At 38.8% G+C, this 22,088-nt stretch overlaps 1 long non-coding RNA gene and 1 other non-coding gene across 2 annotated transcripts in view; one reads left to right on the forward strand and one right to left on the reverse strand.

Annotated features, from left to right (window-relative positions):
- Positions 1-8,556: 8,556 nt before the first annotated feature.
- The window catches only part of LOC147330058 (uncharacterized), a 28,923-nt gene continuing 15,391 nt past the window's right edge, over positions 8,557-22,088 (forward strand). Inside the window, exons 1-2 of the long non-coding RNA XR_015129059.1 lie at positions 8,557-8,990; positions 15,290-15,400. This is a non-coding gene — a long non-coding RNA (uncharacterized LOC147330058). The remainder of the gene's footprint in view (positions 8,991-15,289; positions 15,401-22,088) is intronic.
- Positions 20,818-20,890, reverse strand: trnaf-gaa (transfer RNA phenylalanine (anticodon GAA)). Its single transcript has one exon. It is a non-coding gene; the product is annotated as a tRNA-Phe (tRNA).

Raw genomic sequence — 22,088 nt, forward strand, 5'->3', positions numbered from 1 at the left:
TTAATCCTTGGAAAAAACCCACACACGTGCATAAACATAATACGGTAAGATCAGACTCTAATACGGTGTCCACTTACAGCAACTTAGAAGCTTGGTGCTGACTGACCTCAAATACATGCACATACTATTAGATGCACATTATTGTGATGGGAAACAAAAGCTTGCTGTGGTTCAGTGATAGTCTGCCTAATATTTTGACTGCTGCTCACACGGCTTGCAGCACAGGCTGCATGTAAACTCTGTGTCTCACACTGATGAAAGCACTGACATCACTGATGTCAGCTGTAAAATACTTGTAGTTGTTAGTTTATGTTTATTTATTTACCCTTTACTGGACCTGCTTAAGTGATGACAACCAAACAGCTTTTTTATTGGTATTAAACTGTATAATTTAACTGGAGAACACAAATAGGACAACCAGTTCTAAATCTGTAAGTAGGTCAAGAAGCAGTCAATTAGAAGTGATTCACATAATTGCAAAGACCAGAAACTGCTTTCAAAATGTACCAACAAGCATCCCCGTGGCCTTAATGTGCAGATTTTTGTGGCAGGGCAGAAAAAGGTCAGCGTGAAGATGCACTCCAACGCTCCACTGTAGCACAGGTACAACAGCACAGAAATGTCTAGCGAGGCACTGAAATGCACAGTGGGTTCAAGTGTGTGTGGGTGGGGACGTTGGCTGCTACAAAGCAGCGTGGGCTGCACTGGCAACAGTGCAGCATGTTTCTGTGCCATAGATTGCTCTGCACTGCAGTGGTTGTGTGTGCACGTGAGAAACAGCGCACATGTCAGAGGATTACAGATGAGCCCATCCACATCCCCCTCCAAAGGATCCTCCTCCCATACAGAAACTACACCCCTTCCCGTACTAATGCAGCCATCATTTCAATCTCTTTGTCAAGTGAACATCCAGTCCTCAATCTTCCCCCAAAACAGCAGCATTTATCCAACATAATAAGCACTTCATCCTCTCAAAGCAAAAGACTAGCCAGCAAGATGACACAGTACAGATTACACTCAGTCCACAAAACTGATGCCTAAAGGAGAAGGAAACTTCCATTTTGGGACAAAATGGGATGAAACTTCAATACCCGCTGTTAACCTCTCATCCTCCACTTCATTTAAAACTGAAATGACCTTTCTGACTCTCCACCCATTAGTGTGGCTGCTTTTATCCTAATATAAAGCTCTGTACCTGGATAATGAGCAGTGGAGGTGACAGATATGCAGGGTTGTGGGGAGGCTGATGAATCAGAAGATGGTCTCTAAGTGGGTGCTGATTGTAAGCCTGGCGCTGGTCCAAAGGGGGTCTACAGAATACCTGGGGCCCATGGAGGTAGAAAAAAGGAAATCTAAGTGATGTACAACAGAAAGCTTATTATACCCTCCCAATCTTTAACAGTTAGCCAGATAACATCTGTAACAATCAATGAATATAAAGAAATAAAAATATATGTAGGGGGGTTAACAGGTTAATATATAGGGATGTAAACAGGAAACAGATCCTCTCTAGAATGACCACAAACTGAACAGGAAGCTATGTATAGCAATCCTGTGGCTCTTTTACACTCGTAACTTCATCTTTCCTGCAAATATTTTGTTAGAATATGAACTAGCGTCACTTTTGCAAGTACACTTTGCTGAATTTAACCATGGAGCTACATGCTGTTTACTGCATTTTGCTATTAAAAATAAATGCTTCATAAATAAGGTTAAAGACAGTTTGTTAGGTTAACCAGACTGACGTCTGGCAACTGTTAATGTCAGATATAAGGAGGAATCAAAAAGTTGTGACTCCAAAAAATAGTAAGAAATGTACCTGATTTAAATTTGGTCGACATCTCCTTTGAGGTCTTACAGAAATGGTGCCATTTTCAGATACACCATTCAAAGTTGAGTCTTGACTATTTGCATGTCTGTGATTTCACCACAAACCTCAAAATATGGTGGAGCTGGCTCCCAATCTACACCCCATCTTTGTGTCTGCTTTGTCCAGGCCTGAAGGCTAAGCCTATCTGCCCTAATTTCTTCATAAGGCTTAACTGTCTTTACCCAAAATAGAAATAAGTTTTCTATTTTGATACAGCAGAAGTGATCCAGTGCACATTACAGATGCATAAGCCCAAGTAATACGAATGAGCCTTCCTCTATCTTAAAACAGCAGCATCAAACTGAATGTACATTCCCAAACAGGTTGGGGATGCACATGAACATAACTGTAATTTTGCATCTTAATCAAAGATAATGATGTGCTTTACTATTTGATTCATTTTTTTGAGCTTTTCTAAAAATGTTAATTCAAAAATGCATGGATTCAAACATTAATTATATTTTAGCATTAAAAATGTCATTTTGATTAAAGAGCCTGTGCATACCTGTGGATTAACCATTATAGAAACATGCAATTTCTTTGGTAATTATCTGTATTGTTAATTAATTTATAAGTTTAGTTTATTAATTTACCTCCTGCAGGACCTGACATCCACATATGTGGACATCACATGGGTTTGTCTAGCCCAAAATACTAAATTCTGCTCAACAAGGGCCTGATATCCCTTACGAGCAATGTTCCCTCTAATTTTTCATGTGTCGGAGCGAACACACAAACTCCCTGAGCGGTCCCTTGGACCACTGTGAGCAACATTAGACGTCTGCACTGTGGTCACGCCAGCATCAGATCCATCCAAGTTACATGGTTTATTAAAATAATCAAATTACAGCATTTATGTTAGACTATTTTTTAATTAACTGCTTTAGCCCACTTACAATGAAATTTTTAAAAAGTCTTGTTCATGACTTGTGTCGTATGTTAACACTATTGCAAGTAAAAAATAACTTGAACTCCTTTTTTTAAAATAAAGCTCTGACTTGTATTACGAGTATGAGTCTGTGGTCTGTGAGAGAGTCTGTAACTGCAAAATACAGAATATAATGACCAATGTTGGGCAATTAATTATATAGTTACTTCTTCAAAAAAGTAACTGAGTTTTGCAAACAACAAAGTTTTTTGCAGCTGTTTACCTACAAATGCAGCCAAGGCAGTTTTTAAATAAACATTTCAAACTATTTACAGAACAATCAGCTGTTCTGCATCAAATCTGATGCCACACAAATTATTTGTGCCACTCCAAAAATTTCTTTCTGTCCACTATGAGATAAAGGAGAACAACAGCCTGATACCTGCAGGCCTGACAACAGGAGATGTATCACTCCTGTAACACCTGTAACATTCAGCAGTCACCTCATTGTTCTGACACACACAACAAAACTATTGACTACACTACACACTAACTACACAAGACAACACACTAACTTTAGACTCCAAACATGCTAAATGTCGCAAATCTCACACATCTCAAAACACCGCCGTAACTTCCCTCTTCCTAAACAACTAAATGCCATGTTGCCATATCATTTTTTGATTGGTCGACATGGTGCATTTTTCCACCAATAGGAAAGGCTGCGGGTTTTTGGTTTTGTTTTTGCTCACAGGCGGAGTGCTTTCGAGTGCTCTCCTTATAAAACTTCGTTTTACCGTTTCTCCACACAGTAAATACAAACAATGATAGTATTCAGGAAAAAAAACAAACATTGCAAACGTGGCTTCACTCCACATCAGCCGCTTTCCTAGTTAAAACACCCGTGTCGACACATAAGGACGCTGTCATAGCCTGTCAACGACGCTGATTAGCTGCATATATATGAATGTGAATCGCATCATTGGCTGGAGCAGCCAGTCACCAGTCACTTACTGACTCACACTTCAAAACAGAATGAATTGTTAACGTATTTATTTTAATTTCAATACAGGTTAGATTTTTTTGTGCGCATGCAGGACATTCTGCCACTGCTCTATCGAAAATTAAAACAAATGCCCTCATATGTGGATATCCGGCCCTTGTAGAGCAAAATCAGGTAAAAGATAATTCTTTGTTTTTACATTCATCAGGTCCCAATCAGCCCAAATAGCAAAGAGAAATTAAAAATACATGCCACGAAAGACTTTGGGTCTTTCGAGGGTAAATTAATACATTAATACATTTATTTTTATGATAAATGTATTCATTTATGAATTTTTCTAAGACACATTTAATCACTCTATTATACGGGCTCATTTTATAAACCAAAGTACTATTGGACAACATTTCATTTTATTTTCTTGATAATGAAAGGGCATCCTCCTCGTACAACCTTAACACAAACAGATAATGAGTAACTTCACAAATTGTATTTTATGTAGATCCTATGACTTAGTACCAAATAGTTTTTGACAGCATCCTGTGCTTTCATGAGGAAGTATAGATGGATGAAAGAAGAAAATGGTATAAAAGTTTCTCAGATATATATATTCACAGTATAGGTTTGAGTCATCTGCAAATAAGTCCAAACTATTCATTACTATCACAAAAGACAGATCATCGCTAAAACAGGGACAAATCAATGAACGAAAAACCAACAAACAACACACTGCACTACAGTGAGGCTGCATGGCTATGTTATACTGTGAGGTGCATTTTGGATCCACTTGTCCCAAATATTTCTATCCTGACATAAGCAATCTCTGCCAGGATAACAATGACAACAACTGAATGGCTTGATGAGTATAAAAATAATGTCAATTAGATGTTACTGTCTATGCAGTGACCAAGCCATAACCCACCTCAATGAGAGATTTTGGATCAGTGTATTAGACTAGGCTCTTTATCACCACAATCATCATTAGAAGTACCAAATGAGGTACTTTTGGAAGAAAGGTGTTCCATTACTCCATCTGATTTTTCTAAATGTGAAGTGCACTGAAGGTGGTTTGAAGGGTTTAAAGGTTCTGAAGGGTTTATTTGAAAATGGCACCATTTCTGTAGGTTCACACAAAAAAGACCTCAAGAAGGGGTTTCTTTCCATTTGTCACCCATCTATAGTCCGAGGTACGAAGTAGCCTCCGGATATTTGCTCAGCATGTAGCCTTTGAAAGAGACCTGTAAGAGCTCAGCCAAATTATGCACATCTATTTTCAATTGTGGCTGCGCGGTGGGCGCCAGGGGGGAGCCTAGATACATAGCGATTCCTATCACTTGGCAAGAACATTTAGATCCATACCTATGTACTGAACACAGGAGGCAAAATGCCTGATCTGTATCTGCCAGTCCAAAACATACATCCAAAACTCTATCATGCCTTGACTAGTTAATACAAAACCTAAGATTTAGTCAGACAGAGAGAGATAGAAACTTAGCCTGAGGAAGCAGAAGAGGAAACACGAGGCAGAAAGTCCAGAGAGAGAGAGTCTAGTGTTTGTTGCACACCAATGAGAGTCGTTGCTCAGCTGAAGCAAAAACACCTTTTGCCTGCTTTAGTGTGCTTCAAGAACAGTGCCTGCTGGTCTACGTGCAATAGCAAAAAACGACACGAGCACCACTTCAGAATTATCACACACTCTGCATATGCTACTAAAAAAGTCACCTGGGTCAAAATAAAACTCAGCCACAAAGAGACGCAAAACAAATCCCCAAAAATAGAATCTGCTGCTTCCATGTCTTAAACCTCATCTACTATTACAATGTTTCTGCTATTAAGGACTTGTTAAAGCCATAAAACTGCATTCTGTATGAGTCAGTGACAAATTAGAAGTCAAACGAGTCATTCTGCTCAGCATGATGAGCACACTATGTCCCTGAAGCCACAGTGCACACTCATAGAGGCAGACAAGGAAAAGTGCATTGCGTGAATGCATGTTTGTGTACACGTACATTCAATTCAATTTATTTATATAGCACCAAATCACAACAACAGTTGCCTCAAGGCACTTTATATGTACATGCACACAAATGCACTCAGTGCAGTTGGGAAGATTTCAGAAAACGTGGGATGCCTAACTAATCAGGTGCAAGACAATGGCTTAAAAACAGAGGCAGTTTTCATGGTGCTCAGGTCTTGCGTGTGCCAAGTTGGACCCTCACGCGAAGAAACTTGAACCTGTATTGGCAAATATAGATAAAACAATAACTGGAATAGATGGGGAGCTCTGATTTGTTGAGAGGGAGAAAAGTCCCGGGAACAGAGAGATGAGAGGCAGAGGGGCTGACAATGTGTGGAGATACTTGTGGGAGTGAGACACCAGATGACCACAGCTGGCATTGCCAGCCACTGCTTCGGCAGTCCACTGACAGTGAGAACACAGGTTAAATATAAACTCTGTAATCCCCCCAACAAAAGGGCACTTAATGAGTCTGCCTGAATGGCAGGGTGGGAGCTACAGAGAGTGAGGTGGAAACAGGAATGCAGCTGGCATTTGTTCAACATTATACCACAACTACTCGGAGCGGGTCGGTCGCGCACTGAACAGAACCGCTTTCGTCCTCTCAATGACAAATATCTCGCTCTATTTCTCTGTCCAACTGGTTTCCCTGGCATGGGCCAGGGATCTGTCCTCACGCTGAACCTCCCAGGAACACGCTTGCCATTTTCAAACTGGGCTCACAGCAACTAAGCAGAAAAAAATTAAGATGGTGGGGAGATTATCGCCAATCTCGGGATTAAAACTCGTCACACCTTCCATGACTGAGAGATGATGACCGACTGCTAAGTGGCAGCCATAAACAGGAACGATAGCCCAGCTTGAAACGAGTAAGCGCCTAAATTATTCAAGAAGGTCAAAGAAGCACTGGTGGTTCTAGGACTCAGCCATTCTTAGATATGTGGGCCTAGCAGCAGCGCAGTGTCGCTTTCTCTCTATAACGACACCATTTAGTGTCAAGCGTCTATTTCACCCTGTGCTGGTGAAAAGCTGTGGACTACGCTATGCTTTACACCTTGAGGCAATAGGGCAGCGTTTCAAAGGTTTTCTGACACAGTGTAATACTAATACTCTGTGACTCTCATTAAAACAATCCTACAAATGCTTGCTGGGCAGGTAGCCTCACTGTGGTGACAACAGCCTAATAGAAGTAAGGTATGTGGGATGTCTCCATAACAACTCAAAGTGTAAAGCCTTATGCATGTAAAGCTAATTTTGGCTGCTCCTTTATTCACTGCCACAGCAGGTAGTGCCACATACCTTATTTGGCAATTTTTTAATGCCGGATGCCCTTCCTGATGCAACCCCAAAAGAGATTAGTGTCTCCTCCAAAGACTGAACCAGTAAGCTTTTGATTATTAGGCAAATGTGTAAATTTCTACAGTGTGCATACAAATGATGAAAACTGCCCAAACAAGTTAAATCAGGTCATAAATATAGATCCCATTTTTTAAAGCTCACAGCTAGCTCTACCGCAGGAAACACTCCATCGGATATGTGTGTAACAAGATCCTCCAGATCAGAGGTTTGCCAAATTAACAGGAGCTGAGTGACAGTGAGATTAACTTCGAAAAACCGCATGCGTTTAAGGAATCTCTGTATGAGACGTCAGGCAAACCGAATGAGCATCACAAGGGTAAGGCTTGTGAGAAATGCCTCTGATGTAATCAAAAACTGGAATAGAAAGGTTACGCACTGTGGTTTTTATGCAAACGCTATAAATGACTTTTAAAGGGTTACTAAAGCTGTTTGAATATAGTTCCAAACAAATAATAGTTCAAGCAAAGCTAGTTCCAAAAAAGTAGCATGTCACAAGTTGTCTGGCAGGATATACCAGAATCATTCAACTTACCATTTTAAAAAAATATATTTTTACTTGACCTGTTACTTTGCATAAACAGCCTCTGCACATGATCTCACTCAGGTCCTAGTCATTTTGCAGAGACTTTTCACATTTTCGGCTTTCTGTGGACAGAAAGTAGAACACAGCAGCCAAGTGTAATGTGCATTTCAAGCACATAATACAAGCAATGGTCCTGAAACACATAGTACAGACTACAAACCCATAGCAGTGGAACCCTGAAGACATGGGACAAAGATGTAAGAGTAGAAACTAAATACAGATTAAATGATTAATTATTGTGCAGTAAATCTGACTGGGGGGAAAGAAAAAAGAAAGTTTAAACATGTCTGGGTCAAGCGTGCACGCAAGCACTGTGGGAGATGAAAACGAGAAGTCTCTGTGAAATGTATGGCTCCGAAATTTATTTTCAGTCCGATGACAGCTTGTCATCATCCATGCAACCACCTGACTGCAGTTTCCAGAGGCACTATCCAGCTCAGGGGAGGCCAGCCATCCCAGCCAATGTCCCCACTCAGGCAGGGGAATCCCTGTATCATGTTTTAGATGCGGCTTACAACGATACCTAAGCTTTTAGTGAGTCCTCAGAGGTTTCCAGAGGTAATGTAAGGTGATGTAAAGAAGTCCATGCTCATAGGCATAACGTGAATGGGAGGATACCAAAAACAGAAGAAGAAGAAAATATATAGTCTAAGCAGACCTGAAGAATTAGTTGTTAAAAGCAAACAAAAGGCAAGCATAATAGAAATACTCGTTAGAAAGTAGCAGTGTTGGGGAGTAACGGAATACATGTACCGCCGTTACGTATTTAAAATACAAAATATGAGTAACTGTATTCCGTTACAGTTACCGTTTAAAAAGGTGGTATTCAGAATACAGTTACTTTGTTGAAATAAATGGATTACACTGCGGTACTTTCCTGTTTGATATTGTCGCGGGTCAGGACTGTTTGGGTTTTGTTTGACAGCTACGTTCTGTTGTTCCAGGCGGCAGCGTTACGGTTGCCATGGTTACAGGGCGACGCTCGCTCTCTCTCTGCGACTGTGTGTTTCCTGGGTGAGAGAGCGCCTTTTTGTTGTTGTTGTTGTTGTTGTTGTGCTAAGCTAACAGGCAGAATGCTACAAGCATAGCTCTAAAGAATGTAGCCTCATGGGCAGTGTAGTCCGTGTTGCAGGGAGAATGGACTGCCATACACGTTATGGGTCTGTGAGGGCGAGGAGGGAGAAAAAGGGGAGTGGAAAGGTACGAGTTGTCATCGAGGAAAAACGGCAGCTGGAAGCATGTAAATATAATAATAACCACTGCAGCCAAGAAGAGAGCCTGACGAGCCCAGTTGTAAGTAAGCTATTAAGACTCGACTGTACACCGTGTTCGTGTTTTCCTCCGAAACAATAAACTGGTGTCAAGCCAGCCTCCAATTCGAGACTTGCAGTCAAGCCAGCCTCCAGTTTGTTTTACGTTCCCTGTGTATTCAAAGTATTACGGGAATGGATGTGGAAACCGGATTTCAAAATATAAGCCAACTTCGAGTGAATTAACAGATATGTTAAGAACATAATAACATATAATTTAGGCTTTTTTTTTTTTTTTTTTTTTTTTTTACAAACTCTAATGTTAGATCTATATGACATAGCCTTGTACCCTAATTGTGCCCTGTCACTATCAAGGCCATCTTATTTTGGATTTCAAAGTAAAAGCCCTGTGAATCTTCATTTTTGAACTACTCTTTCAATGACTTAATAATGCTCTTAAAAGCAAAAGTCGTATTTCCAAATACTATTTGAACTTTATATCAACACTTTCCAACCAGTCTTTTTCACAGTGATACCATATCAATATCAAGTCAGTCTGATTTTGCCTTTCATAGTAATGGCCCTTTGAAATTGCCGATATTTGATTTAATCTTCTAACGATTCAAAATGCTCTAAAATGAAAAATTCTTGTTTCCACAGGGTAATTCCACCTTAGATCAACAGTATACAGCCCCACAGTGATACCATATCAATATCAAGTCATTCTGATTATGCCTTCCAAAATAAAAGCCTTTTCAAATTGTCCACAGTTGACCTACCTTTCAGTGATTTCAAAATGCTCTAAAATGGAAAATTCCTGTTTCCACAGGGTAATTCCACCTCAGATCAACAGTATACAACCCCACAGTGATACCATATCAATATCAAGTCATTCTGATTTTGCTTTCCAAAATAAAAGCCTTTTCAAATTGCCCATATACGACCTACTCTTTTAACGATTTCAAAATGCTCTTAAATGAAAAATTCATGTTTCAACAGGACAATTCCACTTTAGATCAACAGTATACAACCCCACAGAGATACGATGTTAAGATCAAGTCACTCTGATTTTGCCTTCCAAAATAAAAGTATTTTCAAATTGCCCGTAGACGACGTACTCTTTTAACGATTTCAAAATGCTCTTAAATTGAAAGATGCTGTTTCCACAGGATAATTCCACTTTAGATCAACAGTATCCAACCCGACAGTAAAACCATGTAAATTTCATGTTGGTCTGATTTCGCCTTTCAAATTAATGGCCCGTCGAATTTGTCCATATGTGATATACTCTTTCAATTATTTCAGAATGTTTTAAAAATGTCGGCAGCACGGTGGCACGGTGGTTAGCACTGTTGCCGCACAGCAAGAAGGTCCTGAGTTCAATTCCACCATCAGGCCGGGGTCTTTCTGTGTGGAGTTTGCATGTTCTCCCCGTGTTTGCGTGGGTTCTCTCAGGGTACTCCGGCTTCCTCCCACCGTCCAAAGACATGCAGCTTGTGGGGATAGGTTAATTGATTAATCCAAATTGTCACTAGGTGTGAATGTGCGAGTGAATGTGAGTGTGAATGGTTGTCTGTCCCTATGTGTTAGCCCTGCGACAGACTGGCGACCTGTCCAGGGTGTACCCCACCTTTTGCCCTATGACAGCTGGGATAGGCTCCAGCGCCCCCCGCGACCCTGAAAAGGATAAGCGGAAGCGAATGGATGGATGGATGGATGGATGGATGAAATCACTGAAAGGTAGGTCAATTGTGGACAATTTGAAAAGGCTTTTACTGTGGAAGGCAAAATCAGAATGACTTGATATTGATATGGTATCACTGTGGGGCTGTATACTGTTGATCTAAAGTGGAATTACCCTGTGGAAACAGGAATTTTCCATTTTAGAGCATTTTGAAATTGTTCCAGGATCAAGTCAGATATGGGCAGTTTGAAAATGCTTTTATTTTTGAAAGCAAAATCAGAATGACTTGATATTGATATGGTAACATCGTGAGGTTGTATACTGTTGACCTAAAGTGAAATTATCCTGTGGAAACAGCAAAATTCTGTTTAAGAACATTTTGAAATCGTTAAAAAAGTAGGTCGTATATGCTCAATTTGAAAGGGCATTTATTTTGGAAGGCATAATCAGAATGTCTTGATATTGATATGGTATCACTGTGGGGCTGTATACTGTTGATCTAAAGTGGAATTATCCTGTGGAAACAGGAATTTTCCATTTTAGAGCATTTTGAAATCACTGAAAGGTAGGTCAATTATGGACAATTTAAAAAGTCTTTTATTTTGGAAGGCATAATCAGAATGACTTGATATTGATATGGTAACATCGTGAGGTTGTATACTGTTGACCTAAAGTGAAATTATCCTGTGGAAACAGCAAAATTCTGTTTAAGAACATTTTGAAATCGTTAAAAAAGTAGGTCGTATATGCTCAATTTGAAAGGGCATTTATTTTGGAAGGCATAATCAGAATGACTTGGTATTGATATGGTATCACTGTGGGGCTGTATACTGTTGATCTAAAGTGGAATTACCCTGTGGAAACAGGAATTTTCCATTTTAGAGCATTTTGAAATTGTTCCAGGAGCAAGTCAGATATGGGCAGTTTGAAAATGCTTTTATTTTTGAAAGCAAAATCAGAATGACTTGATATTGATATGGTAACATCGTGAGGTTGTATACTGTTGACCTAAAGTGAAATTATCCTGTGGAAACAGCAAAATTCTGTTTAAGAACATTTTGAAATCGTTAAAAAAGTAGGTCGTATATGCTCAATTTGAAAGGGCATTTATTTTGGAAGGCATAATCAGAATGTCTTGATATTGATATGGTATCACTGTGGGGCTGTATACTGTTGATCTAAAGTGGAATTATCCTGTGGAAACAGGAATTTTCCATTTTAGAGCATTTTGAAATCACTGAAAGGTAGGTCAATTATGGACAATTTTAAAAGTCTTTTATTTTGGAAGGCATAATCAGAATGACTTGATATTGATATGGTAACATCGTGAGGTTGTATACTGTTGACCTAAAGTGAAATTATCCTGTGGAAACAGCAAAATTCTGTTTAAGAACATTTTGAAATCGTTAAAAAAGTAGGTCGTATATGCTCAATTTGAAAGGGCATTTATTTTGGAAGGCAAAATCAGAATGACTTGATATTGATATGGTATCACTGTGGGGCTGTATATTGTTGATCTAAAGTGGAATTACCCTGTGGAAACAGGAATTTTCCATTTTAGAGCATTTTGAAATTGTTCCAGGAGCAAGTCAGATATGGGCAGTTTGAAAATGCTTTTATTTTTGAAAGCAAAATCAGAATGACTTGATATTGATATGGTAACATCGTGAGGTTGTATACTGTTGACCTAAAGTGAAATTATCCTGTGGAAACAGCAAAATTCTGTTTAAGAACATTTTGAAATCGTTAAAAAAGTAGGTCGTATATGCTCAATTTGAAAGGGCATTTATTTTGGAAGGCATAATCAGAATGTCTTGATATTGATATGGTATCACTGTGGGGCTGTATACTGTTGATCTAAAGTGGAATTATCCTGTGGAAACAGGAATTTTCCATTTTAGAGCATTTTGAAATCACTGAAAGGTAGGTCAATTATGGACAATTTAAAAAGTCTTTTATTTTGGAAGGCATAATCAGAATGACTTGATATTAATATGGTATCACTATGGGGCTGTATACTGTTGATCTGGAGTGGAATTACCCTGTGGAAACAGGAAATTTCCATTTTAGAGCATTTTGAAATCACTGAAAGTTAGGTCAATTATGGACAATTTAAAAATGCTTTTATTTGGGAAGGCATAATCAGAGTGACTTGATATTGATATGGTATCACTGTGGGGTTGTATACTGTTGATCTAAGGTGGAATTACCCTGTGGAAACAGGAATTTTCCATTTTAGAGCATTTTGAAATTGTTCCAGGAGCAAGTCAGATATGGGCAGTTTGAAAATGCTTTTATTTTTGAAAGCAAAATCAGAATGTCTTGATATTGATATGGTAACATCGTGAGGTTGTATACTGTTGATCTGGAGTGGAATTACCCTGTGGAAACAGGAAATTTCCATTTTAGAGCATTTTGAAATCACTGAAAGGTAGGTCAATTATGGACAATTTAAAAAGTCTTTTATTTTGGAAGGCATAATCAGAATGACTTGATATTGATATGGTATCACTGTGGGGTTGTATACTGTTGATCTAAGGTGGAATTACCCTGTGGAAACAAGAATTTTTCATTTTAGAGCATTTTGAATCGTTAGAAGATTAAATCAAATATCGGCAATTTCAAAGGGCCATTACTATGAAAGGCAAAATCAGACTGACTTGATATTGATATGGTATCACTGTGAAAAAGACTGTGGTTGGAAAGTGTTGATATAAAGTTCAAATAGTATTTGGAAATACGACTTTTGCTTTTAAGAGCATTATTAAGTCATTGAAAGAGTAGTTCAAAAATGAAGATTCACAGGGCTTTTACTTTGAAATCCAAAATAAGATGGCCTTGATAGTGACAGGGCACAATTAGGGTACAAGGCTGTGTCATATAGATCTAACATTAGAGTTTGTAAAAAAAAAAAAAAAAGCCTAAATTATATGTTATTATGTTCTTAACATATCTGTTAATTCACTCGAAGTTGGCTTATATTTTGAAATCCGGTTTCCACATCCATTCCCGTAATACTTTGAATACACAGGGAACGTAAAACAAACTGGAGGCTGGCTTGACTGCAAGTCTCGAATTGGAGGCTGGCTTGACACAAGTAACAATAAGTTCCGTTGGAGCAGCCTTTCAACGCCTCTCTCTGTCTCTCGCAAGAAAAGTTGACCCACACAACAAAGTAAAGCTATTTTTCGGCTACCAGCCGACAGGGACCCCGCCGTATTAGTCAGAGGTCCCTTTACTACAGTTCGAAGTCGCTGACCTTCAGTAACAGTAATAAATCACACAGCAATAGTACATTCACGTTGTTGTAAAAAGCATGATAATATATTAAGTAATCCAAAGTATTCAGAATACGTTACTATCATTGAGTAACGTAACGGAATACGTTACAGAATACATTTTGGGGCATGTAATCTGTATTCTGTAATGGAATACATTTTAAAAGTAACCTTCCCAACACTGGAAAGTAGTGAAACTTTCAATGTGTGACTGATTTATTGGACTATAACAGAGAAACAGTAAATGTATCTAAAGTGTAAAACTGCACAATTTTTTTTAATTAATCATTATTTGCAGCCCTATTTTATATGGAAGAGGATTAGGGCCACCGAAAGAAAAAAAAGTGGGCACAAATTTTTTTTTCTTCTTTTCCATTCTGAGAAAAAAGTCAGAATTGTGACTTTACCCACTCCATGACATGCTGGTCAGTCACAGGAGCACGTTCAGCAAGAGACTGAGATTACCAAAAAGCACCACTGAACGACACAGGAAATCATTCCTGCCTGTGGCCATCTCTCTGTACAACTCATCCACTTAACACGCTGTATACTGCAATAGCTACACCCTTTTTGCACATGCTCTTCTTTCTTATTCAGCTATTTATCAATAAGTGACTTATATGTGTATAGATAGATATGCATGTATATATTGTATATATTGTGTCTATTTCTTACTTAGTGTATTGTCTGTCTTTGTTACTGTTTATACTGGAGCACTGTAACCAAAATAATTTCCCCTAGGGATCAATAAAGTATTCTGATTCTGATTTAATCTCAGAATTCTGACTTTTTTCTCAGAATTCTGGTAAAGAAGGAAAAAAAAGACGTGCCCACTTTTTTATTCCAGTGGCCCTAATCCTCTTCTGTAATTTTATACAGCTGGCACATGAGGAATGCTAGGTTGCTATTTTACTTGCTATATTTCCTGTTTTATATGTTTAAGATATATTCAGATTTAAGATAGGATAACACACTTAAGGCCAGAAGAAACCGAATGCAATACCTGACTCTAAGTCAAAATATTTTGCAAACTTAATATTAAAATGTAATTTTTAAATAACAGTCAATAGACATTTTGTTTACCAGCCAAAAACACACTTTAAATCTTAGCTGAAAAAACAACAATAAAGTGCTTTTTCACTGCTTTGGCTATGTCACTGTGGTGTTTGTACTTGTGTGGGCTGTTTTATTCACTACAAAACAATTCACAGTGCTGCAAAAAAGTATTTCACCCCTTCCTGATTTCTTACCGTTTGTGTACATTTGTCCTACTTAAATGTTTCAGATCATCAAACAAAAATATAGTCAGAAATTTGCTGCTGCCCGATGACTCATCCAGGATGAGTAACTGATGGAACCATGAATTCTGCTCTCTGCCAGAAAATCCTGAAGGAGAATGTGCGGCCATCTGTTCATAACCAGAAGCTTGAGTGAACAGCAGGACAGTGATCTGAAACACACCAGCAAGTCCACCTCGGAAATATAACAAATGTAAGTTTTTGAAGTGGTCTAGTTAAAGTCTGGACTGAAATCAGATTGAGATGCTTTGACTGTAAACTGTGGAGAACCAGAAGACTCACACACATCCCCCCAATAATAATAATAATAATAATAATAATAATAATAATAATAATAATAATAATAATAATAATAATAATAATGTGCTGGTCCTCCATACCAGTGTGGCTGAATTAAAGTAATTCTACAAAGAATAGTGCGACAAAATTCCTCTACAGTAATGTGAAAGACTCGTTGCCAGTTATCACACATGCTTGATTGCAGGTCGTGGCACATCCAGTTATTAAGTTTAGGTGGCAGTTAGTTTTCTGCATAGCGCCAGGTAGGTTTTGAAGCTTTTATCTCTTAATCAATGAAATCATCACTTAAAAATTGTATTTTGTATTTAGTCATATTATCTTTGTCTAAAATTCAAATTAACTTGATATGAATCACTTAAATGTGACAAATATGTAAAAAAAAATATTATGCATTAACAAAATTGTTAATGCATTTCACAGCACTGTATATATTTACAATACTGGAGCATAAGTATTATTGCATGGTGTCAAATGAGTGATTTCTTACTTACTTACTTTTAAGTGACGAATGGAAACTACATCTGTTTTAGATGCAGATGTGTTTTAAATCTGTTACAATGGCCAATGAGCAGAGTTGCATAACAGGTCATGAACTTGAGTTTGCAGTGTGGGGGTGAGGGGTGGCAGGCAGCCAGGCCCCAGACAGATATCAATAGACAAATCCTTTCCAGAGACACATCCACCCATGTTCTCTCTCCTTGTGTGTGTGTGTGTGTGTGTGTGTGAGAGAGAGAGAGAGAGAGAGAGAGAGAGAGCGAGATCACTTATGAACAGTGACAAAGAGAGAGAATGGGCACACCTTTTTAAAGTGTTTGCTTTCTGGAGCCCACTCTGTCTCTTGTAATCTCAGGGCCTCTCCTAAATGCATTACTCAGTTTCTATTTTAAATTTGGCCATTTATTAAGCCTTTGGCAGATGGTAGAAAAACCTCAGAGGCACCACCCCATGTGAAACACACGTGCTAAAACATACACACATTTACATCAGAGAAGAAGGAAGGGATAGATTGGCTAAGACGACAATACTTTTTTGGAGAGCACATGGTGACACAGCGCATTGGGTAACAGCCGCGACTGTGGTCATTAACCTGACCTGTGTGAGTCAAAGGGAAAGGATGTGAAATGTAGAAGCACGGGGACGACTGAATGTGATGTGTTCAAAATTTTTCGAACATGGAGGTTCACAGACAGAGCACCGTGACCGGGGCACCTGGTGGTGTCAGTCTCCGGTGGATGATGTCAATGATCTTCATCTGCCTTATGAAAACCTGCTAATAAACTACACAAACCTTCAAACCTTCCCTGTGGTCCAGCCACATATACACTGAGGAAAGCAAAGGTCTAGTCAGACAAGATAAATGTAGATTATTTTCCATAAGTTAACAAAAAACAAATTTCTTAGAGATTTTTTTCAAGTAATGCATAACTACCTCAGATACCTTCATTTGAAGCATCTTTTTTATTTTATTACAAAAGTCCAGCTGCCGGTCCAGCTGCATTGTTCAGCAGAGAACAAAAGAGCAAGGACAGCAGACTTTACTCAATTGCGGCTTTGATATAATGACGTAGATCAGCGCCCAAGCAATTACAAAGGTCAGGGCAGTGCTGTGAAAGAACAACACAACTCTATGAGATGACATCTGCACAGATTAACACAGAGAATCAAGCTTTCCTAATGTCCTTGGAGCTCGTTCAAGGAACATTGAGTGGGTTTGTTACTTTGAACTCAGTCAGTCTGAGGAGACAATGCCTACTTATTGTCTCAAAGGACAAAAGCGGGGGTCAGTCACTGTTCCCTCAGATAACAAGCCCTTGTCACACCATGACTGTATGGATCATGGTGGGTTATGTCACAAGAGCTTTACAACAAGACCTCCTTAGAAAAATACTTGTCTTGCATCTGACAGTTTGGATGATGCTGACTGTGGTTTAAGGTATCTGACTGTTCATACCATCAAACACGAAAGACAACTTTTGGGGAAACTGTAAACAAAGGCTGAGAAGTTGATCAGGTCCTTGTCACGTAATATGTTTTACTTGTCAAAAAAGGAAGTTTGTAATGATAATAAAGGCCGACCGTGTACGTTTATGCATGTGTACGTTTGTGTAATCCAAGTGATCACATTTGGATAGCACTAAAAATAACTGCCAAGATCCAGTGTGATCAATCACTCAGATCACTTGCTAAAGTGGTCATGTATTCATTTTGACCAACTATCGTTTTTTGTGTATTCTTAACAAGGACATAGCAGGAAAGTGTGCAGTCAGGTTAAAATGCACCTGCAGTCAGGGTAAAAGAAAGTAAATTTTAGGGTTTTATATATGTATAATGATCTGGTCCTTGCCAGGTTGTAAAATGATTTAAATACAACCTGAGGTGAACAACAACATTTGACATATTACATCATGTCATTATTTGTTTAATAAAAACTAAACCAAAATGCAGAAGCTGTGTGAACTCCATGAGTCAGTAGCTTTTAAGAACCACCTACCTAAACTTACCTAAACATCTGCAGATGTAGCTTTTGGGTTTTTGTAGTTCCTCTGTAGGTTTTCCTAACTTTAAGACTTGGTAAGGACCAGATTATTTAAATGTTTTAATATTATTTCCTGACACATAAAGCCTTTAGGAATAAAAGAGGTTATTCTTTAATTTTACAGTGACTGTGTCGTTAACTTTTTCGCTCTGTCATGTCCTCTTTTGCTGTCTCTTGTCTTATCAGCATTAACAACAGAAGCCAATGTCAATCTTTCTTTTTTTTTAACAAGACCTGGCTTCCAGTTTTCTTTCTTGATGAATAGAGACAGACAAGCAAATGTGCACAGAGTGGTACTGGATAGTAATAAAATTAAAATCTGAACACAAGCTGAACATGTGGGTACACATGATAGTCGTAGGTCGTACCCATGGTGCGTTTTAAAATCCGGCTCACATACAGGGATGACAGCTGTTGACTCTCTTTTTTCCCCCTTTAATCACTGTTTATAGTCGGTGACATAGAAGAACATTCAGCAGCTGAAGAGACAGATTTTTCCAATTATCCATTGAAGTTATAAACAAAGGCAGAGAGAGTGTAAACACAGGATTTAATTTAATCCGGTGACCAAAAACATGACTCCCAGAGAACAGTAATGATGCTCTGTAAATGCTAAATGTGTAAATAGACATTTGATAACGCCATCAGCATATAAACTTTAGCAGGTCATGTTTCGTGTCATGTTTGGTGTTTACAGCTTGTTCTACTACACCTGAGTAGGACACTGAATAGTACAGGAATATAAAACCTGGAAAAGTTACTGCTGCTTTATATATAGCTAGAAAAATAATCAAAGAAATCTGCGAGATTTAGACAGACACATCTTGATGCACGCTCAATCATCCAGGGAAGTAAATCTCCAAAAGTTGATTCTGTTCATCTGGACGCAACGTTTTGTGGGAGAAATGTTTCGTCACTCATCCAAGTGACTTCTTCAGTCTCAGCTGACTGCAGGTCAGCTGCAGGACCAAAACGTTTCTCCCACAAAACGCTACGTCCAGATGAACAGAATCAACTTTTGGAGATAGACAGACACAGTTAAACCAGTACCAGTCTTTAAAAAAAAAAAGCATAATAGTAACAGTCTCTCAGCACTGTTAAACATTTCTGTAAATTGTACAGATACCAATTCAATTTTGCAGTTTTGCAGTTGCAGCTTCTTCTGTATTTTTCCCATAAATAATAAATGCAATAATAGATTGCAGTGCATCATAGGAATTTAGCGTGATGTCACACTCTCAACCTAATAACAATGATCGTTTATTCTTTTTACTTTATGAAAGCATATTTCTAAAACCTGCCGAGTCGTATGTCATGAACCACTCTGCTTCTAGTTCAACCTGTTCAATCTGTTTGGCAAATGGCACAGAAAGTTTGCCGGTTAGAAGTCACTTTGCTCCAGTTATGCAAGCCTTGAAGCCATTCCAAATTAGTCGAGACGTCTGTGGGAGCTGCTTGAAAATGGAACACTACTGAATAGATTTTTTTTTTTGATTAATTAGAGCAAAAACATCCTTTCCTTGTGCCTGTCCATCCGCCCGGCTGGCTGGACCGCTCTCCACCTGTGAGGTTTTTATTCAACCACCAAACTGAATTGGTGAACTGGGCTTGATTGGCTTCTCCAGGCATTCTTTGTTGCTCTCCAAGACCACTGGGAAAACAGCCAGCAGGAAACCAGATGACAGCAGTGGAAAGTGTGAACAACAATGAAGAGGAAGAGAGAGGGAACCTTGCATAACCAACAGCACAGGATATTATGTGGTGACAAATTACATGGCAACAAATGAGGGAGGAGAGACAATGAAAATGCATACAATTAATTTGAATAATCTGCCAAAGTTTGGGTTTTAAATAAGTGTGGTTAAGCTGAAAAGGTGTACATTGTTTTCTCGGCATTGTCACTGTTAAATATAACAATCCATATTAAAAATGCAGAGTAACATTGGTCGCCCAGTGTCTTAAAAACTGTCTTATTTACAGGATAATTTAAGTGTTCAGTATTCTGATATCATATTTGGTAACTGCAGTACATTCAGCTGAGCACTGTCACATTTCTTCAGAGAAAGTTCGAATATTACTGCAGCTTCTAAGTCCTAAATGCTGCAGACCTGTTCTACTTCAACTGCCTTCCTGTTACCAGTCCTCTTCAGTGTCTTTCTGAGTCTGCAGACATTATGTATGCAAACACAAACCATCTGAACACTTTGCACCTTGTTAGATCCCTGAACCGCTTTCTGTCTTTTCATTATCATTGCGCTGCTGATTAACACATCACCACAGAGAGCCAGTTGGCTGTTCATTCCAGTTTCAAAAGGAATGACGCAAATTCGTGACCCATTTGGTGCCCTGTGGTCCCAGGCCTGCTCTCTTGGACTGAAGCCTTCTTGCTTGTACACACCCCGGCTGGCACTCAGATCAGAACAGCTGAGACCCAGTCAAAGAATCCAAATGTACCATAGGGGGTCCCATATACCTACCGCAGTCCCATTGAGGCTCCTCTGGTGCGTTCTGCTGTCTGCTGCGACTGGTATTTAACACAAGCACATTACATTGCATAGTTACATAATTTTTCAAGTGTTTTAGCCAGACATTTCAGAAACCTATTGAACCAAATGCTACTCCTTTGTGGCCTAGTAGTTGGCAGTACATTAGACATACTTCTTTATCAATTCCTTAAATGCAGATGCAGTTTAAAATCACAATTAAAGTAGTAGCACTTAAAAATGATGCATAAAGAGAGTTGGAACACTTAAAAAATTTGCCCATTGCCCGCTTGCCGAAACCCGGGATCGAACCAGGGACCTTTAGATCTTCAGTCTAACGCTCTCCCAACTGAGCTATTTCGGCTGGCGTGAATATACGCCGCCATCTACCGGTTATAACAAAATGGACATGTTTCGCTATATTTCGGTTGTAGTGATGACTACAAGCTGCAAACTGTAATGTAATGTATAGAGCGCGTTTCATTTAATAGTAGTTTGCACATGTCCGTTTAAAACCACATAAATGAATTAACTGAGTAATATGAGCATTTCAGTTTATGTCGATTAAAAAACAATAATAAATCTAATTTCATTAGAGGACTGCATATTCCACTTTCATATCTCACGTAGCCTGTGCTTTCAAATGTATAGTTTGAGGCTCCACAAACTCGGTCATGAAATATCTACGTCTGCAATTTTCAACTTCCCCACCAGAGGGCGCTCTATCACAGGACATTAAGTGCCACAAGCCCTCTGGACAAGATTTGAACGCTATTCTTTCCTTTTCCTGCATCCATTAGCTACTACCAATAACATCTTATTTACGATACACTGAAAGATCAGCCTAAATTAGCGTATAATGGCATGCAGTCACATACAGTGTGTCATTCAGTGGATGGCTAGTAGTATATAGGCCAATACACAATACAATATAATATAAGCTTAAATTGATCCCAGTTTTACAATATCATGCGTCTTCCTCTTTACACAAACCTACTACATTTTTCAGTTTTTTTTAGGTTACACACCGCCTGAACCATTTTCCTGTATTCCCATATGTTTGTTATTCTCTAATGAGAACTAGCTTTAGACATAAAAGCTGCAAACACTGAGCTGAAACATGCCTCTGCTGAAGTGAGACATGGACTTTAGATGCTTAGAGCCATCAGCTCCAAAAATTCCACATAAAACCAGTTTCTACTGGTTCACATTACATGCACTCCTTCACTGTAGCTTGTGATCACCTCACTGTGTGCCAGAAAGAATGCTGGCTTTTTCCATAAAAGTGTATCTGCACAGATATCCTTACAATTCAACACTCCGTCCTCTACATTTCTTAGTCCTCACATGATTTATAGAAATTGGTTGCCACGCTGTGGGCCAAGAGAAATGGATGGTTAATTTAAAAAGTAAAAAAACAAGGTACCTTTTAGGGTAGCCACTCCTGACCATTTATTCCTGATGTCTGTCCAACTAAATTAGCTTTAACCTTTAACCCCAAAACAGCACCTAGGATAGAAAAGGGCACTTTATCATATCCATACTCCGCTGTGCAATGTTAG

This window comes from Aulonocara sp. 'chitande type north' Nkhata Bay, linkage group LG5, assembly GCF_057382095.1.
Source record: "Aulonocara sp. 'chitande type north' Nkhata Bay isolate Kocher_YH1m ecotype deep benthic linkage group LG5, A_spYH_male_GT1.1, whole genome shotgun sequence".
NCBI classification, from domain to species: domain Eukaryota; kingdom Metazoa; phylum Chordata; class Actinopteri; order Cichliformes; family Cichlidae; genus Aulonocara; species Aulonocara sp. 'chitande type north' Nkhata Bay.